This window comes from Malania oleifera, chromosome 5 (assembly GCF_029873635.1).
Source record: "Malania oleifera isolate guangnan ecotype guangnan chromosome 5, ASM2987363v1, whole genome shotgun sequence".
Lineage (NCBI taxonomy): Eukaryota > Viridiplantae > Streptophyta > Magnoliopsida > Santalales > Ximeniaceae > Malania > Malania oleifera.
This window is the reverse complement of record NC_080421.1, coordinates 16,781,914-16,787,913: the sequence shown is the minus strand read 5'-3', so window position 1 is coordinate 16,787,913 and position 6,000 is coordinate 16,781,914.

Sequence of the window (6,000 nt, the reverse complement as noted above, 5' to 3'; positions counted from 1 at the left end):
TAGGAAAGCCCTTAGGGAATACAAGCCTAACACCCGCAGGGCCTCCTACAAAACACCCTGAAACCAACACATGTCAGAACATAATATCAGTATTTTTTTCGTCCATATCATTTCCTATAACTGCCAGAAAGCCAAAAACTAGCTAAAAGACCTTACCCTGAATTTGGGATGAAATCCAACTCTGTTTTCCTCGACGATCCGCTCCGGAAGATGTGCAGAGAACTCTGCCAAGAGTGTCGTGGTAGCTTTGGATCGTCGATCCGGTAACTGGTGGGGCCAGAATCGAAGAGAGAAGGGAGAGGGAGACGTAGAGAGAGAGAGAGAGAGAGGAGAGAGAGAGGCACGGTGAAAATGACAAAATATCCCAGTTTCCCTCCTTTTATACTGCCAGATTCGTTGACGAGACACTTCACCTCGTCGACGAGTCTTTCACAAAATTTGTCGACGAAGCCCTGTATTCGTCAACGAAATTCAGAGCAGCCGGAAACCTCTCTCGGTATTTTTTCGTCGACGAAGCCCTGTGTTCGTCGACGAAATTCTGAATACTTTCGTCGAAGAGACCCTATTTTTGTTGACGAAGTTGGGCAATTTCTTGGAATTATTTTCTCTCCCTTTTTAATTAAATTCTATTATTTCCGGGTTACTACATGAACTCATATGCCCACACACTGTAAATAATTTATTCCTTCTTACTGAGATGTGTCTCACCCAAATTATCTAAATTTTTTAGGGAACAGGGATAGACCAGGTGACAGAGTTTCATGATCATAGGGAGCTGGGACCCTGACACACTGGGTGCGTTTTTGGATTAAGGGGTGTGTAATTTCCCCTAGAGTTGAGTAGTTTTTGAGTTTTTGATAATGATGTATATGTGTGTATGTAGATACGTTGGATATTGTATTCTGAATGATATAAATACACTGTCTTTCGCTATTAGGTTTTATAAATAAAATGACTTTTTTCCCGGTACCCAATGTAGGTCGGGTCATGCGAATGATAGTAGGATTGTTGACGTGACCGATTTGTGAATGTTCTGGATGACGTGTGATTATTTATTGATTTTAAGAAAAAAAAATTGTACGAAAATTGGGGCATCACATGACTACTCATTTGGGGGGATCTAATAGGTAAAACTATGAGTTTTTCATGATTACAGTTTTGGTAAAACAGGGGAGACGGGCTGCATCCTTGGTTTTGTTGAAAACCGTATGTATATGATGATTTATATTGTGTTATAAGGATGGCCGTGCCTTGACTTGTTTAAACTGTATGTGTTTGGAAAACCATGATTTTAGATTACCAAATGAGTGTGGTTTGTTTGGTTATATGAGCATGCATAGTTGTGTTTTGTTGAAATGTGAGTAGGAACGAGGTTTCGAATTTGTTCCAGGTACTGAGAGTGTTCGGTTCTATATCCGTGGGCGTATGAAATCGCTAGACCATGTTTGGCAAGAGTGTTCGACTCTATATCCAAGGGTGTGAGCCTTACTAGCTGATCACCAAAGGGTGTGGATCCACCAGTTTGTGCCGGTATGATGCCATGGGAGTTTGAGACTAGCTATGTGCTGGTGGTGCTATGTTTCGTGGGTTGGCTACGGGCTAATGCCTAATATTGCGGGCTGGCTTCGGGCCAAAGGGTGTGACGACATAGGGATTGCTTGATTATGTGTGTGTGCGTGTATACACTGTTGTGAAATTAGTACTGGAACTGCATTTAACTGTGTATATGTTGTGTCATGATAGCACTCAAATGCCACACATCGATATAACCTGTATTCTTCCTTACGAAGAGGTGTCTCACCTATGTTGTACATACATATTTTTCAGGTCCTTAGAATAATTGGAACTAGCGTCCTTATGTTGGGAGCGTAGTGACCGGTGTACTGTGGGTAGCACTTGAGTAAGTACTAGGACTTTTGTTTCACGGGTTTCCATTTCCAAATATGTTGGGCACCCGGTTGTACATTGTATATTGGAGCCTTGACTCTAGCTGTGTATAAACTCTAGTATGGTACCATGTTTGTATGGAATGACATTTTTCTACTGCGTATATTCTGTTGTGTATGGATGTGTATAGGGTGCTTGGGAATCCCACAGGATTGGCGGTATTCCGTGCTTTTCTTGGAATGACAATTTTAGTAAAAGCAGGGCAAACCATTGATGACTTTCGTGTCGGTGTGATAGGATAGACCTAGACTTGGCAAGGAATAGTTAACATGATTAAGGATAGATAATTGTGTTAACTGTACGTTTGTATGTGTTATAGGAGTTTTGATAGAACTTTATTGTATTGTAGCATGGAGCCCAAGGATAACGACCTAGGAAGTGGCTCCAAGGAGACTACGAGTGACGAGTCTCCTATTGTGCCTCGAGGATTGACGAGGCAGGTTTTGCGGGAGATCGGATGGAGTATCGAGAGACACAAACGCTCTCCTACTGCTTCGGGGTGCACCATTGAGAGGTTCACACACATGCATCCTCCAATGTTCTCTAGTGGACATGACCCAGCAATAGCAGAGGACTGGGTGGAGAAGACTGAGAGGATTCTGGAGGTTTTACACTGCACGGATAGGTAGCGAGTCCTCTATGCTACCTTCTAGCTATCTAGGGAGGCGGGTCGATGGTGGACTGTAGTGAATTTGTTAGAGAAGCAGAGGGGAAGTCCTGTGGAGATGTCTTGGAGCCATTTTAAGGAGGTATTCTTTGACAGATACTTCTCGGCTTCTGTACGTGATGCGAAGGCGGATGAGTTTTCTGCTTTGACTCAAGGAAGTATGTCAATGCAGGGGTATGCTATTTGGTATATCGAGTTGTCCCGTTTTGCGCCATGTTTGATCTTGAACGAGTACGAGAAGACTCAGAGGTTCGAGAAGGGCTTGAGAAGGATATTCGCAGTTTGGTGGGGATGCTTCAAATTTGTGAGTTTTTAGTTTTGGTAGATAAAGCCACTGTGATTGAGACTGGTATTCGAGAGGACGAGGTGGATCCGGAGCCGAGAAAGAGGTCAGTACCTTCTAGTTCTCAGTCTAGATCTAGTCAGGGATTATGAAAGAAGAGGAACAGGGGCTCGGGTTACCATTAGAATACCAAGCATCAGAGTTCTCAGGTGAGCCAGTCTGGTGATCATTGTACCAGATGCCCCAGTTGGGACGACGATGAGTGCCGATCATTTGGGGGTAACTATTACAACTGTGGCCAACCAGGTCACATGTTTCATGATTGTCATGCACTGAGACGAGACGTGCCTGCATCTAGTGTGAATCAGGGTAGCAATCATATAGGTCGGGGAACCATTCAGGTGAATACAGCTCCGGCCAGAGTATTTTCTCTTACTCCAACGGATGCTGAGCATGCAGGGAACGTAGTGACAGGTACCTTATTATTGCTTTCAAATAAAGCTTATGTTTTGTTTGATTCGGGTGCAACCCATTCTTTTGTATTTGTGTGTTTTATTAAATGGTGTGGGGTTGAGATCCAAATCATGGACGAGGTATTATCTATTTCTACACCATCTAGGAGTATATCATTCTGTAGGAGGATGTTGGAAGACTGCCCAGTGGTAATCCAGGGGAAGCTGTTACTGGCGAATCTTGTGGTATACGATATGTTAGGGTTCGATGTTATTTTGGGGATGGATTGGTTGTTTTCCAGTTATGCTGTGATTGACTGTCTTGGGAAGGTGGTAATGGTCAGACCTCCTGGGTAGCAGGAGTATGAGTTTATAGGATTGTGTGTGCGTTCGACGCCACAGATTCTATTGGCATTACATGCGAGGAGGCTACTTTTGGATGAATGTCAAGGATACCTAGCTTGTGTGAAGGAACCACCACAAGATGAGTTAAGACTCAAGGGTATTCGGGTAGTCAACGAGTTCCCAGATGTGTTTCCAGATGATTTACCCGGTTTACCTCCGGATCGTGAGGTGGAGTTCGCAACAGAGTTGCTACCTGGTAAGGCATCGATCTCTGAAGCTCCATACCGGATGGCTCCAATAGAACTTCGGGAGCTGAAGGAGCAGTTGCAGGAATTAGTGGACAGGGGATTCATTCGACCTAGTGTTTCGTCCTGGGGAGCTCTAGTACTATTTGTGAAGAAGAAGGATGGGTCGATGCGCATGTGCATTGATTACCATGAGATTAACAAGGTGACTATGAAGAATCGCTACTCATGACCTCATATAGATGATCTCTTTGACCTGTTGCAGGGGAGGTGGGTCTTTTCGAAGATCGATTTGCGGTCAGGATATCATCAGGTGAGGGTCAGATCTGAGGATGTAGCGAAGATTGTTTTTCGAACCAGATAGGACCACTACGAGTTCTTAGTCATGCCTTTTGGGTTGACAAATGATCCAGCGGTGTTCATGGATCTAATGAGCAGGGTTTTCCATGAGTACTTGGACCGGTTTGTGGTGGTATTCATTGACGATATTTTGGTATACTCGAGGAGTTCGGAAGAGCATGAAGACCATCTAAGGTTAGTATTACAGTTTCTGCGGGAGAAGAAGTTGTATGCTAAACTGAAGAAGTGTGAGTTCTGGTTGAGTCATATTGCATTCCTAGGACATATGGTATCTGGTGACGGTATATCAGTTGATCCTAACAAGATTGAAGCGTTGGTCGACTGGGTAAGGCCGAAGAATGTGCAGGAGGTTAGGAGTTTTTTAGGAATTGCGAGTTATTATCATCGATTTGTGGAAGGTTTCTCTAAACTATCTGGGCCTCTGACTCAATTGACCAGAAAGGGGGTAAAGTTTGAGTGGACCAGTGACTGCGAGCGGTGCTTTCAGGAGTTGAAGCACCGGCTGGTTACTGCTCCAGTTTTGACCATTCCTTCGGGGGATGGCGAGTTTGTGATTTATAACAATGCGTCTTCGAAAGGTCTGGGATGTGTGCTTATGCAACAGGGTAAAGTAGTAGCATATGTTTCTCGGCAACTAAAAGAATACGAGAAGAATTACCCTATGCATGATTTGGAGTTGACTGCGGTTGTATATGTAACGACCCGAAGAATAATGATATTTAACTAATAAAAAGAAAGGGGAAATGGATATAGGTATAGAAAGAGGCAGCCGACTTCTTTGACGACATTGCATTTTGGATGGGATAATCCCAAGAAATTCTCCAAGCCTCGTCGACGAACACAGGGGTTTCGTCGATGAGGGTTCTTCAGGATCTCGTCAACTAGAAGATACCAAAAGAAGATTTTTGGAAGTCTGAAATTCGTCAACGAGGGTTGAGATTCATTGACAAGTCTTCTTCTTGGCCTCGTTGACGAAGGCCACAGTTTAAATAGGCCTAAAATCCATTTTTGGCCCAAATTTTATGCGCAAAACCTCTCTCTCTCTCTCTCTCTCTCTCTCTCTCTCTCTCTCATCCTTCGATTTCTCCTCCTTCTTTCTATGTTTTTGGGCCAGATTTCCGCTGGTTCGATAATCTGAAGTCACCACGATGCTCCTGGGAAAGTTCTCTGCAAGTCTGCCAAAGCGGTTCGTCGGTGGGGCTGAGTTGGAAACCATCCCAAATCCAGGGTAAGGCTTTCTACTCAATATTTGGTTATTTGACAGTTGTAAAAAGTATTGTACGCGTAGTAATACTAAACTTTAGTTCTAGGAAATGTTGTTTTCAGGGTGTTGAACGGGGAACCCTGCAGGTGAAGGAGTATTTCTTTTAGGGGCTTTTCAAGAATCAGGTAAGGGGATAAACTGAGCTAGTATTTTATGAAAAATATGTATATTATTACAGCATTTGACTTTAAAAAAATAAATATAATTATATATGTATTATGTTGGGAAATACTGCTGAAAATAATGGTATGTTAAATATATGAAAAACCTATCTAGTGTGGCATGAGTAGAAATTGTTACGAAATACTATTTTTTGGGAATGTGTTAATGATACAAATTCTTATAATGAAAAACCGGCATATGGGCTGAGATTTTTATATATGTTTGTCGGCGTACAGGCCGAGTTATGTGTGTGATTTGCCGACGTACAGGGCGAG